The sequence below is a fragment of the Hyla sarda genome, chromosome 2, assembly GCF_029499605.1.
Source record: "Hyla sarda isolate aHylSar1 chromosome 2, aHylSar1.hap1, whole genome shotgun sequence".
In the NCBI taxonomy this organism is placed as follows: Eukaryota; Metazoa; Chordata; class Amphibia; order Anura; family Hylidae; genus Hyla; species Hyla sarda.
In genome coordinates this window covers 45,526,626-45,553,454 of record NC_079190.1, presented here as the reverse complement: position 1 = coordinate 45,553,454, position 26,829 = coordinate 45,526,626, and the positions used below count along the sequence as shown (strand labels likewise).

Here is a 26,829-nt window from a genome sequence, read left to right as displayed (position 1 = left end):
AAAGGATAGGGGATAAGATGCCTGATGGCGGGGGTCCCGCCGCTGGGGACCCCCATGATCTTGCACGCCGCACCCCGTTAAATCAGTCCCCGGAGCGTGTTCACTCCAGGTCTGATTACTCTCGATCACGGGGCCAGAGCATTGTGACGTTACGGCTCCACCCCCGTGTGATGTCACGCTCCGCCCCCTCAATGCAAGTCTATGAGAGGGGGCGTCACGCCCCCTCCCATAGACTTGCATTGAGGGGAGGGGCGTGACGTCACACGGGGCAGAGTCATGACGTCACGCTCTTTCGCTCACGTGGTCGGGATCCGAAGCCTCCAGCGTTGCCGGAAGCCATTGAGGTGGGTGCTGCAGTCGAGATCCCAGGGGTCCCCAGCAGCGGGACCTCCGCGATCTGACATCTTTTCCCCTATCCAAAGGATAAGATGTCTAGGGGCGGAGTACCCCTTTAAGCACCCTGGTGATTCAGAGATCTTCAATGAGTTTTTACAGACACAGTTTTCAGCATTGTGTAGCTTTCGGGAGGTCCCAGCCTAGGATTTCCAGAACACTTTCATATATTTTTAGTTGGAGATAAAAGCGGGGTGGTTGTTAGGCTCTGTCTCCTTTATGTCACCTATGCTGCATTCATCCACATAAGACCTGTCTGGAAGGGAACCTGTTCTACCTGCTGTGTCCATACATTTCTGCGCCATCTATTACTATGATCTCCATGATCGCTCTTCTGCAGTTTAGTTTAATTAAATTATGTTTATCTAGCAGGCAGCGCCACATTGTCATTACCGTCTGCAGGCACTGTCCGTGTACACTTTATACTTGTAGTATTACAGCCGGTGCCCATGTTGTTTAAATGAATTACATGAGCACTAGAGGTGCCAGCGTTATGTATTATTATATTATCTACAGTCCTAGCAAATCCCGGGTCCATAGCTGTACATACCGTGTTACTGAGTTATCTAAGACAACGGTTGCTAGGGAAGCATTGCCTAGCAACGCTATAAAAAACTGTGACAAAAACAATGGGGGAGATTTATTAAAACCTGTCTAGAGGAAAAGTTGCTGAGTTGCCCATAGCAACCAATCAGATCGCTTCTTTCATTTTTGACAAGGCCTCTGCAAAATGAAAGAAGTGATCTGATTGGTTGCTATGGGCAACTGGACAACTTTTCCTCTGGACAGGATTTGATAGATCTCCCCCAATCTGTCAGATAGGACTTGGCTGTTCTGTTCAGAGCTGGACTGGCACAGCAGAAAAGGAAAAAGCCGCCTGACAGCAGTCAAGCCCTACAGCTCTCTAAAGGGGATAGAGACTGTTTGGTTGCTAGGGATGTACTACCTAACAACAACATAGAAAAAACTGGACAGCAGAGGTCAGCAGAGAGCACTGTGGTCATGACATCAGAGGAAAAGCATTTCTTTTTTGGATTTCTCTTTAGTATACAGCCCCTAAAAAGTACTGGAAGGATTAAGATTTTTTTAATAGAAGTGATTTACAAATCTGTTTAACTTTCTGGCACCAGATTTTAAAAGTTTTCCACTGGAGTACCCCTTTAAGGCAGATAACTTATTAGATATATAAACCATGGAATGTATCTCTCTTGATTATAGAAGGTGGTGATCCCTGAAGGATTTCCCAAATAGGCCATGTAGACAGTCATCGAGGGAAATGTACCAATGCTTTCCAGACATTTATTTGGTAGAAACATAATTTTTGGCATTTTTCATGATTTATTCATTTGTTATTACTGTGCGCCAAAATACAAATATTTTGTTCACAGCTTAAAGGGGTATTCCAACCATAAATAACATATACCATATCCACAGGATAGGGGATAAGTGTCTGATAAGCGTGGATCCAACCACTGGGACTCCTTGATATCACCAGAATGGAGCCCTGACTGCAGGTGCTCCATTCATTGTCTAAGGAAGTGTTGGAGATTCCAAAATACAGCACTTGGCTATTTCTAGCACTGCCATAGAAGATGCTGTCCACTGCCCTGTTCAGCCTAAAAATCTGATGTACATATGATTTACAGACCATGTAAGTGATTACAGCTACATCTAGTGACTATCACAGGTGACATCTTCTCCGATCACAGTCGTCCTCTTTCCTTTTCTTCTCTCTTTGGCTCAAACAGTCACGATGACTTTTTCTGCATCTGCAGGACAAACATCTTACACTCTGCCCCACATCTATACAATGTCCCCATCTATAGGCCCCCAATCTGTAATAATGCCCCCCTTAGTGTCCGCACAGTAAAAGTGGGAAGGATAGTAGGTCCACCCATTAAGAAAGTAGATAGTTCTCCAATTAAGTTGGTATGTCCCACAGTAGTTAGATAGTTCTCTTAAAAGGTAGTATCCCCCATAGGCAGTTATGTCCTTAGGTAGATAGCCCCACCAATAGGTAAATACAGCCTTAAATAGATCCCTCCATAGGTTAATAAATTGTTAAAGGGGTATACCGGGCAAAAATATTTTATCCCCTATCCAAAGGATAGGGGATAAGATGTCTGATCGCAGGGGGCCGCTGCTGAGACCCCCGCGATCTCCCTGCAGCACCCGCATGCAGGTGCTGAATCTCCAGCTTCGGAAACCTCCAGGTTTCCGGGACTGGGGATGTGACGTCACACCACGCCCCCTCCATTCATGTTTATGGGAGGGGGCGTGACAGTCGGAGGTTTCCGAAACTAGAGATGCAGTCCCCGCATAGAATGCGGGTGCTGCAGGGTCTCGGTAACCCCCCCGCCACCCCCGCAATGTTTTTGCCCGGAATACCAATTTAAATAGGTAGCTAGGTAAGTATATAAATGTAAAAAGCAGCACAACAAGTCCAATTAAATCAAAGTGAATGGTGCAAAGCTGATTCTAGAGTGTAGGTAAAAAAAAACCTCAAAATTTCAATGTAAAAAGGATCTCCCCGCAGCACACACCAGGTTTTCAAAAATACAAAAGTGTTTTATTCCAGCCAAAAAACAAGTGTTACAAAAGCAGCGACATTTCAAACAGCTTACCCGGTCATTATTAAGCAGTGCTATTAACATTGCTTGATACTGACCCAGTGAGCTGGTTGAAACGTCGCTGCTTTTGTAACACTTTTTTTGGGATGGAATAAAACACTTTTGCATTTTTGAAAACCTGCCATGTAGCTAGGTAGGTAGGTAACCAGGTAGGTAGCTAGGTAGATTTTTAGTTAGCTATGTAAGTAGCCAGGGAGGTAGGAAGTCTGGTAGGTAGATAGCCAGGTAGGTAAATAGCTAGTTAGTTAGGTAGCCAGGTAGGTGTCTATGGAACTGATCTTTAAAGGGTACCTTTCATCAAAAAAACTTTTGATATATTATAGATTAATTGATGCAGAATAACTTTCCAATAGCATGTTATTGAAAAATTATGCTTCTTTCTATTTAATTTTCCACTTTGAAAAAATGACCACTAGGGGTCTCCCTACCAGTCCTTTTAAAAAAAAAATAGATTTCAGACTCATGCTGAAGTCCTAAATCTCAAACTTCAGCCAGGACACAGATAAACTCCCTGGCAGGGAGCAGTGCTGAGTTTGTCTGTGTCCCGGTTGCAGTCAGAGATTTAGGACTTCAGCATGAGTCTGAAATCTATAAAAAGGACTGGTAGGGAGACCCCTAGTGGTCATTTTTTCAAAGTGGAAAATTTTATAGAAAGAAGCATATTTTTTAATAACATGCTATTGGAAAGTTATTCTGCATACATTAATCTATAATATATCAAACGTTTTTTTGATGAAAGGTACCCTTTAACTTAACATTTTGACCAGTGTTTCCCAACAAGTGTACCTCCAGCTATTGCAAAACTACAACTCCCAGCATGCCTATTTGTAGTTTTGTAACAGCTAGAAGCAAACTGGTTGGGAAACACCGGTTTAGTTTTGGCTTGTCCATTGAGATGAAGGCGACTACACAGTCCAGAGGTACAATCTGCAATAAGATTTCTGTGCAGGTGCATTCTGTTCAGCTAGAGCGAAGCTCCACCAGAGGGCACATTATTATCCTAGTACAGCAGCCACAATGTATCACTGCTGTACTGAACCAAATCCTTGTCAATGGGTAATATTGATTGAATAGCCCTATTTAAGGATAGTTCACATGTGTAATGGAAATCCTGATTCATTCTTGTCTTTTTATTCAATAATTGCAATTAAAAACCAGAACGTGTGAACGAAACCCTCAAAGAAAACACATAATTTATAGGTGCAGCAGATCTCAGCTTGTCTAAGTATATAAATCTGAGTTTGTCATATAGGAAACCTCTCTGTGATATAATGGTCTGTTCAAACATCTATTTTTTTTTTCTACCTATATTTTGAACAGTAAAATGGTCAAAAATGAATAAAGAAGTCAACAATTTTCCCTTTGTGTTCTGTTAAACTCAACAGAAATATAAATGTTTTATCCAACACATAATAAAGTTAATGATATTTCAAGATGGCTTTTAGTGAATTGTTCCATACAACTGCATTTAAACCTACTTGGTTATCTGAAAGAGGATTGCCATGACTAAGGGTCCAACTGGATCCAAAACTCGTCAGTGTATCCAGTGTGTTCCAGTGGCTGGTGCCTGTTTTATTGCATACAATGTGTTAGACACTTTCTTCTTAATGGGATTCACTGAATTTATCTGGAGATGCTGCTGACCAGTCTGAGCACAGGTTCATGTGGTGGAGGTGGGAGCTGTTAAAGGGGTACTCCACTGGCCAGCATTCGGAAGTAAATGTTCAGAATGCTGGTTTTGTGCTGCGGGGATAGGCCACGCGCCTCGTGTCATCACGGCAACGCCCCCTCAATGCCAGGCTATGCTGTAATACCCCCTCGCATTGACTTGCATTGAGGGTGTGGTTGTGATGTCACAAGGGTGTGGCCGACCCCTGTAGCACGAAAAACGCATTCGAAACATTAACTTCCGAATGCTGGCCAGTGGAGTACCCCTTTAAGATTTGACCATTGAAATCTGAAATGAGTTGTCCACTTTGTCAATACCTTGTTTTTTGGAGAGCCCCCACAATAGGCTGATCACAGGATTTCCTGTTGCTGTAATTGGAGAGTCATCTCTGTAGCAAGTGTCCAATTTCCCTGCAGTGCCACCGCAGGAGGAACAAAGCATTACACAGTTCCCACTGAAATTAATAGGCTGTCACCATTATGCAAGTTAGAATGGGCCTTCATTCTTGATATATTTTAATGCTCATATTTATCTTTTATTCTATGTAGAAATGTACTTTATTTTGTTTCAGTCCTAAAAATCTGTATAGGGACATGTCAATCTTTGCTTAAAAACCACTAACCAGGAAGCTGGTTTCCATACAGTAATGTAACACATGAAGTCACCGGTTGTCCTACATATATGAAGTGTTACTATGCGATGACACTATACACAAAAGATGTCTGTGTTCTGGACTTGGCAATGTCATAATGACTTCCTTTTACCACCTAAAAATCGTCATATATTGAGATTGAGAAGTTGTGGAGTCGGGGTGCAATGCAGGGTATGGCCCATTGGGCAGATAGTATTAACCCCTTCTTGTCGTGACGTCTGGGCGTGGTTTAGCCTTAACCACCCGAAGGATAACGGCAGCTTTACTGAGGCAAGACAGGTGATATAGTCTTTGCAGTACAGTCAAATATCCCAGTTAGGAGACCAGTGACACAGCGGGACCTCGCAGGCTTGCTGGGACTTAGTGCAGGCCACGGTGACTAGAGATGGACTTGACAGAGATGGTGACTGACAATAAGATGACTTGACTTACTGATTACTGACTTGTGGCTGCAGGACTTTAGGCTTGAGGTCTCCAATGCTCTGGACACAGACACTGAGACGACTGCACCGGACCTCAGTAGAGATGAGCGAACTTACAGTAAATTCGATTCGTCACAAACTTCTCGGCTCGGCAGTTGATGACTTATCCTGCATAAATGAGTTCAGTTTTCAGGTGCTCCGGTGGGCTGGAAAAGGTGGATACAGTCCTAGGAAAGAGTCTCCTAGGACTGTATCCACCTTTTCCAGCCCACGGGAGCACCTGAAAGCTGAACTAATTTATGCAGGAAAAGTCATCAACTGCCGAGCCGAGAAGTTCGTCACGAACAAATTTACTGTAAGTTCGCTCATCTCTAGACCTCAGCATACAGCAGAAGAGAGAGATTGCAGCCCCTCTCCTGGTTATATAGGGGGCTGTGCAAGGAGGCCACAGGTCACTTGGGGGGTCACCTGGTCACTAGTGCCTCCTAGGTAACAACCATGTGGTACAAACATTAAAGAAACAGTACACTTTTATGATACAAACATATATACATTATGGTGATACTATAAAGGGGACCCCGGGGACATGCAGGGACTCTGCCTCACAGTGCAGAAGGAAAGTACAGGGCCACACCATCCCATACTGGGACACCGCAATATAATATCTGTGCCACGAGGAATAGCATATTTTTAAAACTGTTTCCCAACCAAAAACCTAAAAAAGAAATTGTACAGGGGGATCTGAGTGTTTGTGAAGTTTTTTTGAGGGCCTTAAAGGAGAACTCTAGAATATAAAAATTGTCCCCCATACTGCCGGCAGTAAAAAAATAAAGATGTACATACCTTCCTACGCTCCCCCGGGGCCTCCGGTAACCGTCTCCGGTCTCCGCCGCAATCCTCTTCCTGGTTGCTGGTGGTCGGCGAGTCATACTGCACTCAGCCAATCACCGGCGGCAGTGAAGTCCCGACTCGGCAGGCTAAGCGGCAGTGTGACGTTTTCGGCCCCGGCAGCAGGTGCCGGTGTAGTGAAGAATTTTGTGTCTTGAAGCATTCTCACACTGCCGCTCAGCCTATCGCCGGCCGAGTCGGGACTTCGCTGTGGCCTGTGATAGGCTGAGGGCAGTATGACTCGCTGACCACCGGCAACCAGGAAGAGGATCGCGGCAGAGACCTGAGCCGGTTACCGGAGGCCCCGGGGGAGGGAAGGAAGGTATGTACATCTCTATTTTTTTTTTTACTGCCGGCAGTATGGAGGACAATTTTTATATACTGGAGTTCCTGTCACCAAATAAACAGTTCTAAACTAACTCAGGCTATATTCCCTAACTACTCCTAACACCCCTGCTGCTTAACATTCTTCTAGCTCACAGCAGGAGAAAGTGGATGTTTCCCAGCAGGTATAACATCAATGAAGCCTGCTTGGGGACCACTTCCACCTTCACATCATTGCAGTCCTGTGATGAATAGAAGACCTCAGGCTCTCTGATGCTATCAGTGAGGTTCTGTGCATGTTTCAGTCTCTGCAGCTTTCTGTGTGAATCTGTGGAGCTTTCACTTTCAGTGCAGCTGTCAATCAAGCTCAGTGCAGCCAGAAGCACTCTCCTGCCAGGCCGGGAGGAGACCAAACTCACTGTATTAATTGTGGCAGGGAACAGAACGGAGCCACCTAGTGGCCATTTTTTCTATTACATTTTAAACATATGTGGTGAGGCACTAGGGTGAGATGTGAGGTGTAGGGGCAGATGGTGTTGCCCAGGGGTAGATGGTGTTAACCCCTGTGTCCGTGATGCCAGGGCATGGTCTGCCTATGTAACAACCCAAAGGTAATCCTGTTACTCCTAGGTTAGGCAGGGGTAAATAATAGCCCAGGGCCAGGTTAAAGTTAACGGTAGCTTTACTGAAGTTGAACAAGTATAACAGTCTTTGCAGGGTAAAAAGGTTCCCAGAGAGGTGACCAGTAACATGAGGGACCTCGCAGCTTGCTGGTACTTGCAGTCACTTGACAGACTCTAACACAGCCACGCTTACTATAACTGACTTGACTTGACCGAAGATAGTGACAGCAGACAGAGATGACTTGAATTACTGACTTATGGCTGCAATTTAGGCTTAAGGCCTCCAGATGTGCTGGACACTGGCTCTGAGACGTCTGGACTGGACTTGACCTCAGCAGAAAGTGTAGTGGAAGAGAGAGATTGTACAACCTCCCCCTCTTATACAGGGGAGGGGGGGGGGCTGTGCAAGGAGCCCATAGGCTATCTGCGGGTCACCTGGTGCTCTCTGGGTAACAAAACATATGACTTGAACATGTGACAACCATTATCATGTGACCATCTCAAAGGTCCTCTACCCTTAGTATATAACTTATACACATTATGGGGGAACACTGCAGGTGAGCCCTGAAGACGTACAGGGACTCAACCAGACAGGACTGTAGGAGCATATCCCGTAGTGGGACATCACACATATTTATGTTGATAATTTTAACCCCTTAACGACAATGGACGTAAATGTACGTCATGATGACGTGGTACTTAACGCACCATGACGTACATTTACGTGCCGCCATGACTGCGAGCACAGGGCGGGTGCACGCGTCATACGCGGCAGGTCCCTGCAGCTATCAGCAGCCAGGGACCCACCTGTAATGGCAAACACACACGATCTCGCGGATGTCCACCATTAACCCCTCAGATGCCGTGATCAATACAGATCACGGCATCTGTGGCAGTGCGGTACTTTCAATGGATGATCGGATCGCCCTCAGCACTGCCGCAGCGATCCGATCATCCAGCAAGGCCACTGGAGGTCCCCTCACCTTGCTCCGGCCGTCTCCCTGGGTCTTCTGCTCTGGTCTGAGATCGAGCAGACCAGAGCAGAAGATCAGCGATAATACTGATCAGTGCTATGTCCTATGCATAGCACTGAACAGTATTAGCAATCAGACGATTGCTATAGATAATCCCCTATGGGGACTATTAAAGTGTAAAAATGAAAGTAAAAAAGTAAAAAAAAAAAAAAAAAGTAAAAAACATTTGAAAAATCCCCTCCCCCAATAAAAAAAGGAAAATGTCCTTTTTTCCCATTTTACCCCCATAAAGTGTAAAAAAAAATAAAAATTATTAATACACATATTTGGTATCGCCGCATGCGTAAAAGTCCAAACTATTAAAATATAATGGTATTGATCCCGTACGGTGAACAGCGTGTATGTAAAAATTTAAAAAAGCGCAAAATTGCTACTTTTTTGTCACATTTTATTAAAGGAGTACTCCGGCGCGCATTTTTCTAATTTTATCCTGTCCAGGCTGCAAAATAAAAGAAAACAAACTTTATCTTACCTGCCAACGAGCCCCCGGAGCTCCGGTACACTCCGGTACAGGTGTTTGGTCCCCGGGCTGTATTCTTCTTACTTCCTGTTAGCCCGACACGTCACACGGAGCTTCAGCCTATCACCAGCCGAGGCGGGACATCGCTGCGTCCGGTGATAGGCTGAAGCTCCGTGTGACGTGCCGGGCTAATAACAAGCAAATAGCCCGAGGACCAAACACCTGTACCGGAGCTCCGGGGGCTCGTTGGCAGGTAAGAGAAAGTTTGTTTTCTTTTATTTTACAGTCCGGACGGGATAAAATGGGAAAAGTGCGCGCCGGAGTACTCCTTTAAAAAAAATGTTTTTTTAACCGCAACAATAATAGAAAAGTATATTATCATGGATATCATTTTAATCGTATTGACCCACAGAATAAAGAACACATGTCATCTTTACCATAAATTGTACAGTGTGAAAACGAAACCTTCCAAAATTAGCAAAATTACGGTTTTCTTTTTAATTTCCCCACACAAATGGTATTTTTTTGGTTGCGCCATACATTTTATGGTAAAATTTGTGATTTCATTACGCAGGACAACTGGTCACGCAAAAAACAAGTCTGTGGATGAAAATATAAAAGAGTTACGATTTTTAGAAGACGAGGAGGAAAAAACGAAAATGCAAAAATAAAATTGGCCTGGTCCTTAAGGTCAAAATGGGCTTGGCCCTTAAGGGGTTAAAAGCAAGTGAAAGGGAAAGTGTCTGCTAATTACACAAGGAACACTATATTAAAAACACTATATTAAAAGTACATGTACAGTAATTTCTATTTGTCTGTGTCTATGGCCGACATAATCTTAATGTATTCCACAGGGATTTTTTTTTTCAATTTAACTTGGGACAGAAAGTTATACAGATTTTTGAAATAAATATTTAAAAAAATCTTAACCCTTCCAGTACTCAGCTGCTGTATGCTCCAGAAGAAGTTGTGTAGTTCTTTCCAGTCTGACCACAGTGCTCTCTACTGCCACCTCTGTCCTTATCAGGAACTGTAAAGAGAGAGAGAGGTTTGCCATGGGGATTAGTTCCTGCTCTGGACAGTTCCTGACACAGACAGAGGTGTCAGCAGAGAGCACTGTGGTCAGACTGAACAGAACTACACAACATTATCTGGAGCATACAGCAGCTGATGAGTACTGCAAGGATTAAGATTTATAAATAGAAGTAATTTACAAATCTGTGTTACTTTATGGTACCAAACCTTTTCTTTCCTTCGGAGTACCCCTTTAACATTTTTATAATGTTTTTGCTTCAGGATCATTATCTGGATTGTGTTTTGCTACGTAGTCAATCCGCCCCTGTGCTCTACAGTAAAATGAAGTGTTTTGGCCTCAGCTGTAGTGAATGGAAAATAAATAATTCATGAACAATATAGTCTATAGCATGACATGTGACTAGACTGACTTTGTATAGAACACGTGAAGTAGTTCATTTAGCCCATTGTTCCGTAATATCAGAGGTTGTTCTATTCCCTGCCCTATACAAAGGCTTATGACATGAGGCTCACACAGGATCCACATGTGAATGGAGCAGCTTAGATCCATTGGGAAAAAGTATTAAAAATAGAAGTTATTAGAAAAACCTCTGGGATACAGAATTACTGTTGTGCCGGATTCTGTACGTTATATTTTTATGTTATGGAGATAGATTTACAATGATTCATAGATTTGTTATAGATTCATATAGATGTTATATACAATGAGCCTTGTCATAGGGAATCCACAATATTGGCCTGTACAGAACAAGTTGTTTTATGCTTATACATGTAAAATGTACTGTATATACTCGAGTATAAGTCGAGGTGCTGAACCCCCCCCCCCCCCCCCCCCTCGGCTTATACTCGAGTGAACTCTCCGCCTGTCAATCCCTTCTCAGTGGTCTTCAACCTGCGGACCTCCAGATGTTGCAAAACTACAACTCCCAGCATGCCCGGACAGCCATCGGCTGTCCGGGCATGCTGGGAGTTGTAGTTTTGAAACATCTGGAGGTACGCAGGTTGAAGACCACTGCGGCCTTCGTCATCATCCAGACCCCCCCCCCCCCCCCCCTTTAGTTTTCTACTCTACCAGGGTGAGCTGGTCCGGGCCATCTGTGCTGCAGGGACCGTCCGGTGGGGAGGGTTAGTCGTTCCGGGCTGTCCATTTTCACCGGGACGCCCTCTTCTCCGGGCCCGGCCCCAGACTAGTGAAGTTGCCTTGACAACGATGCACAGGGACATCTTCTGCGCATGAACGTCCCTGTGCGTCGTCGTCAAGGCAACATCACTAGTCCGGGGCCAGAGCGGAGAAGAGGGGCCTCCCGGTGAAGATGGACAGCCCGGAACGACTAACCCTCCCCACCGGACGGTCCCTGCAGCATAGATGGCCCGGACCAGCTCACCCTTCCTTCCCACCGAGGGGAGGTGAGTAGAAAACTAAAGGGAGGTCTGGATGATGACGAAGGCCGCAGTGGTCTTCAACCTGCAGACCTCCAGATATTTCAAAACTACAACTCCCAGCATGCCCGGACAGCCATCGGCTGGGAGATGTAGTTTTGCAACATCTGGAAGTCCGCAGGTTGAAGACCACTGAGGGATTGGCAGGCGGTGATGATGAAGGGGGGGATGATGACGAGGGGGATGATGACAGGGTGATGATGACCGGGGGGGGGGGGGAAATTACGGGGGTCTGGATGATGACAGTGGGGGGGGGATGATGATGGGGGGTCTAGATGATTACATGGGGGAATGATGTATTTCCCACCCTAGGCTTATAGTCGAGTCAATAACTTTTCCTGGGTTTTTGGTGTGAAATTAGGGGCCTCGTCTTATATTCGGGTCGGCTTATACTCGAGTACATACGGTATACAACATATTTTTACATGTTTATTAAGAACATCAATGAACTAAACGTGCCTCATAAGGAATTATTGAAGACGAGCACTGTGTTTTCTTAGATCAAGTCCAGTCATTTGTTGTATCATGATCACTAGTTTTGGTTTCTAATATGCAAAATCTTTCTATTTATACTTATAGTAAGTTTATAGAGTTCAGCAATGTCCATGTACAGAATACATTTCCCAAGTAACATAACTGCCCCACCCCATTAGAATAACATGGGTGTTTAAGTGAGATGGGGCTGAGGATCATCTGGAAACAACCAAAGAGCCATCTGTGACCGGTTATGGCTTCTTGGCAAATTGTGGAGGTGTAACATAAGATTGCGAAGTTGTAGTGTGAAGTCACAACTAATGATGGTGAAAATGGTTGAGTCATGACCTATAGGTTAATGCTGTTGCTATGTGTCAGACTTGGCAAAAAATGTTGGGTTTCTGGGTGACCACAACCACTATGATTAAGCACACATTAAAGGGGTACTCCGGTGGAAAACTATTTTTTGTTTTCTAAATGAACTGGTGCCAGAAAGCAAACAGATTTATAAATTACACAATATACACAAGAAGAAAGGAAGTCCACGTGGCACTACTACCACTTTAAATAGAATAATAAAGGATACCGTCAGTGGATCAAGAGGCATAAATGGGTCCCATGGCGGTGCTAGGACAAATGATAACCAGAATCATAAAGTGCAATGCAAGTGAAAAATATGTAATCCTGCACTCACCGCATGGGTACCGGATCTTCTGCTCCTTCTCCCTGATCCTCCGTCAGCTCAGCAGACATTCTATTTTTTAATAGAAGTAATTTATAAATCTCAAAGTGCAATGCAAGTGAAAGATGTAATCCTGCACTCACCGCATGGGTACCGGATCGGTACCCATGCGGTGAGTGCAGGATTACGTCTTTCACTTGCATTGCACTTTGAGATTTATAAATTACTTCTATTAAAAAATCTTAATCTTTACAGTACTTATTAGCAGCTGTATACTACAGAGGAAATTCTTCTCTTTTTTAATTTATTTTCTGTCTGACCACAGTGCTCTCTGCTGACACCTCTGTCCATGTCAGGAACTGTCCAGAGCAGCATAGGTTTGCAATGGTGATTTTCTCCTGCACTGGACAGTTCCTGAAATGGACAGGGGTGTCAGCAGAGAGCACTGTGGACAGACAGAAAAGAAATCCAAAAATAAAATAATTTCCTCTGTAGTATACAGCAGCTAATAAGTACTGAAAAGATTAAAATTAATTTACAAATCTGTTTAACTTTCTGTAGCCCTTTGACTTAAAAAGACCTAATAAAAAATGTATCCTTTTTTTTTTTTTTTTTTTTTTTTTTAATAACTGTTTATTTTTATTTTGAGACATTTTATACATAACATATAAAACAGGAAAAATGAGGAAATACCCTTTTAAGCACACTAGCAGCACAGCATTACGATCCTAAGTCATGGCCAAGTCATTGTGTAGCCCTAGCTTTATGCAGGGTTGATGCCTTTGCTATCTATGGTATGCCTAAGTCCTGTATCTAATACTTAAAGGGGTACTCCACCCATAGACATCTTATCCCCCACCGCTGGGGACCCCTGCAATCTCGGCTGCAGCACCCCAGACATCTGATGCACCGAGCAAACTTCACTCCGTGCTGGATGTCTGGCGATGCGGGGTAGAGGCTTGTGACTTCAGCCCCCTCAGCCCAACCCTATATAAGTAGTAGTTAGCTACACAAGGGCCATTTCTTTCCTAGTAGCCTCCCAGTCTGACTGGGAGAGCTTGGTAAGTGTGCTGTTACACATTGTTCGCACTGGTGTGGTGCTGTGCGGCGTCCGTTGCTGCCGTGGCGCCGTGTCTGCGGGGAGGTGCGGCCCATAGACTGGTTTGACTGGCATTAGGGCCGCTCTGCCAGTGGGTCGTTCCCCCCGTGGGCACTGGTGTCGCGGCGGTGGTGGTCGCCGCTCAGTGCTACGCCATTTTTAGGGACGTTAGGGACCCACTCTAAATAGGAGGCCTTGAGGTGGCGAGTGGGCTTTTACTTTTTGAACAAAAATGTATACTAACAACCTGTTAGTTTTTGATATTATGCCGAGAAGCAATGAGATCATTATACAAGATTGTAGATGTGCGACCATGTCTGTTTCTTCTACCCGAATTCACCTTGTGACTTCGCAGTCATGCCCCGCTCGTGACGTCACAGCCATGCCCCCTCAATGCAAGTCTATTGGAGGGTGTGTGACAGCCGTCATGCCCTCTCCCATAGACTTGCATTGAGGGGGCGTAGCCGTGACTTCACGAGCGGGGGGCGTGACCGTGACGTCACAAGCCTCCGGCACTGCGCACAACGCTCTAAACGAACACCTGGTGCAGCAGGGAGATTGCTATCCTTTGGATAGGGGATAAGATGTGTAGGGGCGGAGTACCTCTTTAAGTTCTGCCCGAGGCATAACACAATGGCCCAGATTAACCAAAAGTGTCTAATTCCTAGCCAAGGTAAACCTACGTCTGTTTTAACAAAGTGGTTCAGGCGTTTGTATCTGTCGTATTGGTTGACTGTCTAGTCTAAGTTTAGTTGAACTATTAGGATTAGAATGTTGGCACATTTTTGCTGCAAAAGTGTTGCATCTTAAAGGGGTTGCTCCACCTCGCTGTTTCAGTTTTTAAAGTCGCAGACAGGCAGAAACTGGCCAGAAAACTGAAGAAGCAAGGTGGGACAACCCCTTTAGGGTAGGGTCACACATGCCGTATTTTGCTCCTTTACTGCTGCATATTTTCCTTACCCTTGAAATCAATAGTAGCAAAATAGGCAGCTGATTTTGCTACCCATCAGTTGGTAGGAAAATACGCAGCAAAATACAGCACATGTGACTCTACCCTACAGAGACAAGACTTTTACCGAGGCCACATCCCTTCTTCGGACGCAATTAAAAGTATAGAAAATGTGTCAAACCCTCTTAATTTAAAGGGCTCAAATTCATGTAAGACAGGTGTTTTTTTGGTGGGAGGGGTGTAAAATTTTGTGCCAGAATTCTGCCACATTTGCAGTAGTACATCTACCCCAGCAAATCAGTTTAGTGTGGATGGTTCCTTTCAAGGGGTACTCCACTGGCCAGCATTCCTAACATTTAGTTTAGGTCACGCCCCCTCCCATAGACTTGCATTTAAGGGGCATGGCCTGAAGTCATGAAGGGGTGTGACCGACCCCCACAGCATGCATACAATGTTTGGAATGAAATGTTCCGAACGCTGGCCAGTGGAGTACCCCTTTAAGTCCAAAGCTCCTTTCAGTCCACTTTGCCAGACAATGGAGATATAAACTTGTACGTCCAATTTTGTAGGATCGGAAAAATATAATAGAAGTTACCAGACATGCTGGGAGTTGTAGATTTTCAACAGCTGAAGGTCCATACTGTGGAGACCACTAATATAGGGGGAAGGGGCACCTAGCTTTAAAAATGGCCCTTTTCTGGCTAACACCCCCTCACCATTACATGAGGCAGGAGAGGCCTTGGTTCTTGTTTGCCCGACTCCGACATCTACGTTTGCTAACATTGGAGGACATTATAAGAGGGGATCCCTGCATAGGTTCTCACGGCCACTGAAATAAAGGATGAAGCTGACCTGCCTGGTCCTTCTCTCCAGGGGCCCCATAGCTATAACATGGCTACCTCCATGGCAAGTAAAGATTTGCCTTGTCTGTATGTGTTTTTCGCATCTGAACATTGCGGAAGAGATTTTATTTCACTGACAGTAAACATGGAAAGAGAAAAGAGAAGAAATACAAATGTACTTGTAAGCACTGTATAACTTTACATACAACCATTTACGTCTACGTGTTTATCTATACTAAGACCATATATATAATCAGATGTTTGTTGTTGTTAAACATATTACAGGGCGAGGTAAACAGATTGATCTTGTCTTGTAAAGTCATGCAGAACTCATTACCTTCAGAGCTGAAATGAGGCGACTGCAGCGCATGAGTTTGTCTTTTGTATATAAACATTGATCCTGTTCCGTCTGTTTACTGTCTTCCTCACAGAGCGCCTTTTACAGTCGAGTGTAAACTTTAGACATTTTACGTCTTTATTTGGGACCATCCAACGCAAAACATATTGCTTGAACCTGTCACTTGGTGTCAACTAATGTCTGTCATACTGGATTTGTTTCCATGGAAGTTAAACAAGTCTCAGACATATTGGGGGAAATGTATCAAAAGCAGTTGCGGAAATCCTCTTTTATTACTTGGTTTTCTTGGGTTAATTTTGGTGGGCGTGCACCAAACTAATAAATTTTTAATAAATTTGGCACTGATTAAATAGCATCCAATAACTGCTGGGGTTGGGCCTTTTTAGGACTGTTTCCACCAGAATGATGTGACTTTTTACAAAGACACACTTAGTAAATTCATGAACACTTTACAACCCAATCCAAAAAAAACTGACTACACTAGAACACCTTACAAATTTCTCTATTACAAAAGACATGCACTTTTGATGCAATAAATTGTTGTGCCAAACAAATTGTTGCGCCAAACAACCACAAAAAAATCTCCAAATGTAATACTAAATTCCCCTTGCAGACTTCAATTTGGAGACCACTGATCTATGTACACCCCTACAGTTAGTCCTGTGCACATCTATGTTAGCGGTTTCATTGGGAGCTTCCATCGCAGATTGTCAAAAATCCCAGGCAAAACAGCACAGAATGCTAGATACCATGACGGAAATTTGATGACTCCAGCAAAGTCAATAGGGTTTATTGGGCACCATTGGCATCTGGTTAACTGGTGATCCAGCACTGACATTATTAATTTTGTTGTTCTGCTCCTACAATTGAGCAGAGCAGGATGTGAACCCTGTCTGATAGGTGACTACTACCAATGTGGGCAATACTCATAGACACCAGACATTTTACCTACAGATGTAGCATAGTGGCACAACGTCTACTGACAACTTTGAAGCACAGTGGCCCGGCAGCTGTGAGATGAGCAATGATGCACACAGTACTATCTGCATCGCCACTCACTCACTATTCTCTCACCTGGCTCACAGTACTGTGTGCATTGCCGCTCACTATATTTCTTGGGCCTTCTTGCACCCAGTCTGGAGAATGTACAATGCGGAATGCAATGCCACTCAGTAGAGAAACAGGGAGTCTGAAAGTCCCTGCTCCACTATGTATGTTTGGTTACACACTACGCTATCACACATGGCTCTCGATTTCTTCTCCGGCAGTAGCTTACATCTTGGGCAGAGCTCCTGTCTGGGGGAACTATATTTAGTGGAGGGTTTGTAGGATGCAGGTTGTGCTCTGATTTAGACTTTTTACAGGCAGGTACCATAAAACATAATAACATATCCAGGGATCGCACTTATTCCAGTACTTTGAAGTTTTAGCACAGAGCCAGATCCTAACTTGAAGGACGGGATTTGGGTTCTTAAACCTGGGATTTGTTCTCAGTACCTTCTTTAAACTCCTATCATCCTTGTGAATTTACTGAGGATGGTGCTTGTTCTGTATGATTGACATCTTAATATGGAAGCACTTGGTTACTTGACTTTGTTTTTATTTAAAGGGGTTGTAATGTTTTTTTTTCTGTCTTTGTTGTAAAGTTTGCTCATATAAGTGAGCACTAAGTGGGCTCTAAAGGCCCTCTATATAGAAATGAGCCAAACTAATTCAGCATCAAATTTCAGCAGAATTTCCCATAAAAATTAAACTTTCCTGAGAATACTTCATCATCTGCCTTGTTCCATACTGAACTGCTGCTACTGACGCTTCTACTAGCCCTACACAGCCATTCATCTGCCTTGTTCCATACTGAACTGCTGCTGCTGACGCTTCTACTAGCCCTACTAGCCCCTCTGCCTTGTCCATCAGGTTCCATAATGAACTGCTTCTGTTGCTGGGAACCTTACCCTTGTCCAAGATAACTATACAAAATCTGACACCTAGGAAACCTCAGAGTGTCATATGTCGCTTTTCAGAGCAATTGGGTCACTTTCGGTTCAGACCAAACTGAACCTGATGGTTGATTCTAACGAATTGGACCTAAAACAAATTTCTGAGGTTTTGAACATCTCTACTCCCATACACTTAGCAAAAAGTCGACTGAATCTAACAATTTCAGAGGGGGACCAATTGACTATCTTATATTTACGGGGTCTTGTGACTCTCTTCATCATCTGTTTGGGAAAAGATAGATTGGTCATGTAATGTTGAATTTCAACACCCCGATAGTTCTGTTCTCCATTAAACATGAAGATAAGATGTCATTGGGCGTGTTTGACATCACTTTATTCCAACTGAGAACACATACGTGTTTAGAAAAGATGAGTGTACATGTGTATGGGGGGTGTCAGAAAAAATATTTATCGCCTAATGAATGTATGACCAACCGCTATTGAAAACATATGTGCAATATATGTTAATTGTATACATACTTTACACCTCCGTGGTTGCAGGGTGTGCTCTAATACAGCCACATTTAAAGCGTACCCGTCAGATCCAACAAAAAAATTAATGTTTTTAATATATCACTCAGTATCTAATCCTGACCATGTACATCTAATTTTAATGTGTCTAGCACCTTTATTTATTTTTTTATTACTTTTAATTTAGCTCACTAGTCTGAACTCCCCTCAAAGGGAGGGGGCGTGGCCACACTGTGCAGGTCTCCGCCCCCCTCCCTCAGTATGCTGTCTGCTCACATCTCCCCGAGCATTAGCAAAACTACAACTCCCAGCTTGTCCTCACTGACAGTAGCGGGACACAAGCTGACAGTGGGAGGATTTTTACCTGCGCTCACAGCTGTCAATCAAGGAAGTGTCCATGACATAGGTGATGACGCATGGACACAGCAGGACTAGTATGTGTCCAAGCAGGCAAGGGGGGGCAGTTCTTTGACTGGCTTTTTCAAATACTGAAAATTTTCTAATGAAAGCAATTGCAAAACCTATTGGTTATACATGCTTTACAACATATCAAAAGTTTTTGTATCTGACAGTGCCCATTTAAGTATGTTAGACCTGGACCCCATGCTAGCAACATACAACCTTATGGTTATCTAGGACCAGTGAAGAGGAATCAATATCCCCATAACATTATTTTCAAACTAGTAAACCTTTAAATGTAAATATAATTTGACTATGTGAAATAGGCCATAAAGGATTTGTCTACTTGTAGAAAACCCATTATCCTACGTTAATATGGAGAGGATTCCCAGTTTAGGATGCTCATATTTTAGCCATAGTGATCAGAGTCTTCAAAGAGTATCTCTCACTTTGGAGGACCTGGCACTTTGATTACAATGGGGAATGTGTATTATCTTATTTCACCTGCGGTGGTGCTGCAGGGAAATTAATCACTTGCTTATTGCTTGGGGCCCCATAGAGTGGGACATTCTTTGATTAACCTTATTGTTTGGGACCTTTCTATTGAGTGGGAACCCCTTTATACTGACCAGGACAAATTCTTTGAAACCTCTGTACACAAGGGGGTGTTTAAGGATCTGTTGCTGGTCATTAGAGGTCTGTCTTATAACATGGGTCCCAAACATGCTCTAAAATCCTTTTTTTTTTTTCTTTTTTCTTTTTTTTTTTCTTTCTGCAAAATAAAATCTTAGTAGGTCCCCACCCAAGAAATAGGGCGGAGGGTGTATCTGAAATGGATAGAAATAGTGCAAGCTGTGTTCCAAAGAAATGCATGGCAGTGAACTGTAAAGCACATTCCTGGACACATAGGGGAGATTTATCAAAACCTGTGAAGAGGAAAGTTGCTCATAGCCTCTACGATGTCTATGATTAAGCACTTAGGTGCAAAACATGTCAGACATTGGAACTCATTTACTATTCTAAACCCGACTTGTTTTGTCGTTTTTTTTTTGGCGCATCTTTGTCTGCGACATGTCGCAGACATCGTGCGCCAGTCTGCGACACGATGCGACACTTATGTGGATTCTCCCAAACCCGAAAAAGGGGCGTAACCCGACATTTCTGAGCTTTCCCACGTATTCATAAAGGTTTCCAACCCGAATTTGTTGAATTGTTGTGGATTTTTTCCCGACAACTCAGAGGAGTTGGAAACCAAAACCAACAAAACCCACGTGCGACAAACCGGATGCGACATAATAAATACCAGGGGCAAAAAGCAGTCGGGTTAGAAAGCAACATAGACTTACAACCCGATTTTCTAAGTAAATGAGGGCCATTGTCCTCTGTCAGTGACTTCTGTTGGATTATTTCAATAAAAGCAATATTTTACCTGCACGCCTAGCACTGGACAATCCTTCTTTCCATTTGTTGAACAAGGCCGAGGGCGGGACCGGCGTGTCCTTGCGCAGGTGTTCCAGTGATTGATCGGGGAAGTGAGCGGCACAAGCAGTTGCTATACTGTCATTTCGTTCAAACAAAGGCTGTGAGAAAAATACTTGGACAGTTACCTCACAGAACTGAGATCCCCAACCCAGTCCTCGAGGACCACCAACAGTCCAGGATTTTAATTTTTCCTTGGAGTAACTGAAACAACCCTCAATGTTGGTGGGCCTGGAGGACTGAGTTAGAGAAAGTTTTGCATCCCTACTGCCCCATTGAGTGTAATGATTGTGAGTGCTGCACTGTTTTTTTTTTGTTTGTTTGTTTTTTTGTCTTTTTCTACCTCTAGAATATTGGGGGAGATTTATCAAAACTTGTCTAGAGGAAAAGTTGCTGAGTTGCCCATAGCAACCAATCAGATCGCTTCTTTCATTTTTGAATAGGCCTCTGAAAAATGAAAGAAGCGATTTGATTGGTTGCTATGGGCAACTCTGCAACTTTTCCTCTGGACAGGTTTTGATAAATCTCCCCCTAGAGACTCTGACCAGGGGCATAACTATAGGGGGCGCAGAGGTAGCAGTCGCATCAGGATCACTGTTACTGAGAGGGCCCCAAGGCATCTTTGCCCCCCCATAAGAAGACACCAGTACTATAAATAGGGCCCTGTTACAGATTTTGCGTGGGAGCCCATAAGCTACAAGTTACGTCTCTGACTTTCACAATCTATAGGCTGATGGGAGACTACCAGGAAGCCATAGCTCATGACTCTGCATTCAGGGTTCACTTCATGTCAGTATAACATGGATTTATTCTTAAAGGGGTATTCCAGGCAAAAACATTTTATCCCCTATCCAAAGGATAGGGCATAAGATGTCTGATTGCGGGGGGCTCACCGCTGGAATCCCCCCGCGATCTCCCTGCAGCACCCGCATTATGTGCAGAGCTGCGTCTCCAGTTTCGGAAACCTCCGGGTTTCCGGGACTGGGGAAGTGAAGTCACGCCACGCCCCCTCCATTCATGTCTATGGGAGGGGGCATGACGGCCGTCACGCCCCCTCCCATAGAAAATGTTTTTGCCTGGAATACCCCTTTTAAGCTGTTTGCTGATATTTTTTTTATCATGGTACCTTTGAAACAAAGTTAGAGATTTATACATTTTTGTTGGTGTCATCCTACATTTTGGCACATCGTCAAGTAGTGACAGTCTAAACCCTCATGACGGCGGGTGGGTCAGCACAGGTCACAGTGAATACCATAATAGCGTAGACTTAACCATAATTTAAAGTGAGCTGTAGATTGGTCAGTTTCTGTTCAGATGTCTGCTCTGATGTATGTTTTGGATGCTTGTTTTCGCTGATTCCACTTTACTGCCAAATAGAAGTTCTCTGGGGAAATAAAATACGTCTGCGATTTCTTCCAAGTCAGCTATATTGAAGAAAAATGTATTATATTATTATGGTATGCATTAAACGTTTTTCAACCTCAGGTGCTCTGTGCACAGTAAAGGGAATGGGTGGAGATGGAGGAAGCCAACAATTTTGCTTGGTTCGATGCACGAGGAGAAAAACACAGTACCCTTTTAAAATATAGATTTTTATTAATATCCTTATAACATAGACCAATACACCAATGTGCAATAGACTTGGGCTAATATGCCACAAAAAGAAATGTATGGTGTCTGTATGTATTACTAAATAAATGTAGTTTTGTGTGGGGCACCATAGATTTAAGCCTAATGGGATATATCCTTATGTGGAACAACTATCATCCTAAGGTGACCTCAATATTGGCTTATAAAGATATATCATAAATATACCCACACAAACATTTCTTGGTAGTACACAAAGAATGGACGTACGTATAAAATATATAGGGCAAATGAATGAAAATACACTCAGGGTTACTGAAAAGATGAAAGATATCAGGGCATTAGGATCAGCAATATAATGATGGCTTCTGGTGGAGGAACAATATTAGTGAGTTATTACAGAATCACAGTCCCTACTCACTTATTCCTATGACCACCCTACCTATGGGACCCCACCAGAGTCTCCCGTATAAAAGCCCTGGGAGGAGTCTCTTCGCTTTTTCTGCTGAGTTGCAGTGCAGTCAAGTCCTAGAGTGTGTTTGGGGTCCATAGGAGACCCTCAACTCAATCCAGCAGCCACAATTCTAAAATTAAGCTACAACCACAGCATTGTCAGTCTCAAGTCAAGTCAGTTACAGTCATCTATTGTCAAGTAAGAGTGGCCTGCACTAAAATTGTCCAAATCTACTGCAAGTCCCAGCAAGCCCTAAAGGTCTCTGAAGTCACTGTTCACCTCCGTGGGCCTGCCTGAACTGTATAGACAGTACCATCTGTCAATCAGTAAAGCTACAGTTGTCCGTAACTTGGCGTCAGAGTCATTATTGCCCCGTGCCTAGCCCAGGATCCAGCTGTATACCTTCGGGTGGTATTGAGGATAAACTACGCCCTAGCATCACGAATACAAGGGGTTAATGCCATCTGTCCCTAGGCTAATTCCATCTGCCCTGCATCTCACACCCTCTATAACAGATGCATCACCATTTACAAATCTAATAGATAATAAAAGTGCAATCAATATGCTCAAAATTAAATACAAACATGAGACGCACGGCATCTTTGTGCGCCTCACGAGCAGGGATATATCTGTTTACATCAAATCGGATGTTATCCATCTTCCCCTGCTTTGTACGTTGTCTATCTTTAACTACCTCCTGAGGAACCCTATTACTATCTTCAGTGGGTGGAAACGCTTGAGGAGTTGTTTTCTTTAATGCATGGTTGTATATCATTTTGAGCACATTGATTGCACTTTTATTATCTATTAGATTTGTTAATGGTGATGCATCATCATTATGGCACATGTATGATAGGGTCATCTAGGGCTATATAGTGGACAGCTGGCGATTGAAGTCGGGGCTCATCTTCCACTGTTAGGCAGGGTGGTCATAGGAATTTGCGAGTAGGGACTGTGATTCTGTAATAACTCACTAATATTGCTTCTTCACCAGAAGCTATCACTATATTGCTGATCCTGATGCCCTGATATCTTTCATCTCTTCAGTAACCGTGAGTCTATTTTCATTGATTTGCCCTATATGTGTCGGGGCCGACTGGGGGGACAGGGAGAGTGAGCCATAAACTGACCCTAAAACATCTCTCCCTGCCTACTTGTCCATCCATCCTAAAAGATAGATCGACAACTGGACGCTGGTCCCTTCCTGCGCTAAAGTGCAGTAGCGTAAATAAATAATATTAAACATAGTAATAAATTGGTCACAAACCAGAAAGTTCAGAGGAGATCAGAGAGTTAGCACGGAAGACACTATATCAGCAGACATGAACAGAGGACTCAGTGGTCGTGAAAAGAGGACACTATAGATAAGCGGTCATGACCAGAACTCCAAAGAGCTGAATAAAGAACTAATAAACATATAGAGTTCAAAACACCAGACAGGAAAACAGATAAGTCTGAACATACTCCAGAACAAAACAGGAATAAGCTTAAAGGGGTTCTCCGGTGCTTAAACATCTTATCCCCTATCCAAAGGATAGGGGATAAGATGCCTGATCGCGGGAGTCCCGCAACTGGGGACACCCATGATCATGCACGCGGCACCCCGTTTATAATCAGTCCCCGGAGCGTGTTCGCTCCGGTTCTGATTACGGGCGACTACAGGGCAGCGGCGTGTGATGTCACTACAGGGCGAGCGGTGTGTGACGTCACGCCTGCGCTGGCGTGTGACGTCACGCTCCGCCCCGAAATGCAAGCCTACGGGAGGGGGCGTGATAGCTATCACGCCCCCTCCCATAGTCTTGCATTGCGGGGCGGGGCGGAGGTGGACGTCACGCGCCAGCGCAGGCATGACGTCACAAGCCGCAAGCCCTGTAGTCGCCTGTAATCGGACCCGGAGCGAACACGCTCCGGCGGCTGATTATAAACGGGGTGCCGCGTGCATGATCACGGGCGTCCCCAGCTGCGGGACTCCCGCGATCAGGCATCTTATCCCCTATCCTTTGGATAGGGGATAAGATGTTTAAGCACTGGAGAACCCCTTTAATCCCCTAGAAAAACCTCCAGTAGACAAAGGAATAACAATACCCTCTGAGTCCCCACGGACAGGTAAACGGGATCTACCACTAAATTGGAATATCGCAATCCCTCCGAACACCTCTAGTAGACACGTAGTCCCCATGGACAGGTAACAGGGATGCCAAGTTACAACTCAGAAAAACAGATACAACAGGATATAAATATCAAACACTGTTTCCACTGAACAACAAGACAGGAATAATTCTTCAGAACACCTCCAGTAAACGTAAGAATAACTGTACCCTCTGAGTCCCCATGGACAGGTAACAGGGATGCCTAAATACACAGGATATAATATAGAAAACTGTTCACATTGAACAACAAGACAGAAATAATGGCAATCCCTTCAGAACACCTCCAGTAGACGCAGGAATAACAATACCCTCTGAGTCCCCATGGACAGGAAACAGGGAGGCCTAACTAGACAGGATATAAAATAGAACACTGTTCACACTGTACACAAAACAAGAATAGCAATCCCTTTGAACACCTCCAGTAGACACGGAGTCCCCATGGAGTGGTAACATGGTTCTAACATAGGACACTGTTTACACTGGACACACAAACTGGACACTCCACTAATGAAGTAGCCATAAATAATAAATCCAAATAGACTACTGGCCAGCGGCACACTCCACAGTGTGGTCAGAAGCTGACCCAGTAGGAAAACAGAAATATAAAACACAGAACTTCATATATTCATGTAAACGGATACAAGAGAAAACACAGTGTGAACAGACACATAGCAGAAAAGATATACAAATCATAAAACCGACTAAACAAACACAGCTTAGAATCTACTAAGAGCATGCCACATAACATAGGCTAAAACCAGAAAATATAAAGTGCATGCTAAAACAGAGATAGTAGATTAAAAGCTCAAAAAAAGAGTGTTTCACCAAGAGCTCCATGCAGCATGTCCAGCATCTTAGCAAGTCAGGATTTTATGAAGTCAATCACTGGGCTGACTTTAAATAGACACACCCTAGGAGCTAATGGCTAGCAAGCCAAAGATATTAACTATTCCCTGACCAGGGAACATAAGACTGTTCACACACAACCAAACCAATAGCTGTGTGTGAACACAGGCCAATACAGACATGACAATATGTTGTATAGGTACATCCATTCTTTGTACTACTGTGAATTGTTTGTGTGGGTATATTTATTATATATCTTTATACACCAATATTGAGGTCACCTTAGGATGATAGTTGTTCCACATATGGATATATCACATTAGGCTTAAATCTATGGTGCCCCACACAAAACTACATTTATTTAGCAATATATGCAGACACCATACATTTCTTTTTGTGGCATATTAGCCCTAGACTGTTGCATATTGGTGTATTGGTCTATTTTATAAGGATATTAATAAAATCTATATTTTAAAAGGGTACTGTGTAAAATAATTAGTTAATCACTGTAATTCCTTACCCACAATTGGTAAAAAAAAAAAAAACGAGGAGTAAAACAACCTAAAAATATCTAGATATTTTAGAGAATAATATGCTTACTTGGGTTGACCGCCATAGACAGTCACTTCATAACAGGCAACAAGAGTGGACCAGCTGTACTACCAAACCAGTTTGGTTCTAGCCCATTACTGGAGGGGGAATTTAAGTATCCTCTAGGTCAGGCATAGGCCCCCTTCGGCACTGCAAATGTTTGGACTACATGCCCCATAAGGTTTTGGCAGCATTTTGACTGTAGGAGCATCATGAGAGGTGTAGTCTAAAATATCTGCAGTGCCGTAGGTTGCCTTTGCCAGCTCTAGGTCTGCAAACATTTTTTTTTAACCGACAGTGCCCATGTAGAATGCAAGACACCAGAATAGTGCCAGGATTTTGGCTCAAGTTTCTGGCATAAAATAGGTGGTATAAATTTAGACTAGACCACTCACTTTCAATAGTTTTTTCTTTAGATTTAAGCAATGTTATTTTCGGATGCAGATTCCCTCTAAGCACATACTGTAGGCTTAATACTAATGATGATACAGCTCATTTTTATTACTTTAAGTTAGCCATGACAGATGTAAACAGTTACGAGACCCAAAATCTCCAGAATAGCGACGGCTCATTAGGAGTACAATTAAGTCCAAGCAATGTTATTAATCACATAATAGCTGGATATAGCAGTCATGTCTCATCAACTCTCCATACCCATAATGATCATGCGTTGGCTCGTCCTACTGAAGTGCTAGACTGCACTTGTACTCGCGAAAAAATGCTTAGCCTATGGTGGTGGTAGTGGTGGGGGATCAGCTTTTTCTAACTACTCTACAAGGGGTAAAACACTACTAAACTGTGAAGAATATTACCCCTATAGGACTAGGACTGGGGTTTACAATCAGGGCCAACATAGGTTGGAAGGGATGAACTATTAAAGT

At 43.6% G+C, this 26,829-nt stretch overlaps 1 protein-coding gene across 3 annotated transcripts in view; it reads left to right on the top strand.

The window, feature by feature from the left end:
- LOC130358438 (rho GTPase-activating protein 20-like) overlaps positions 1-26,829 on the top strand; it is a 123,878-nt gene that overhangs the window by 4,472 nt on the left and 92,577 nt on the right. The window contains exon 1 of one of the 3 annotated variants that reach the window (XM_056561687.1): positions 11,514-11,537. The exons of the other annotated variants lie outside the window; for them this stretch is intronic. The gene's annotated coding sequence lies outside the window, so the exon portion shown is untranslated. Of the gene's footprint in view, positions 1-11,513; positions 11,538-26,829 lie in introns of those variants that run through there. 3 annotated transcript variants of the gene reach the window in all.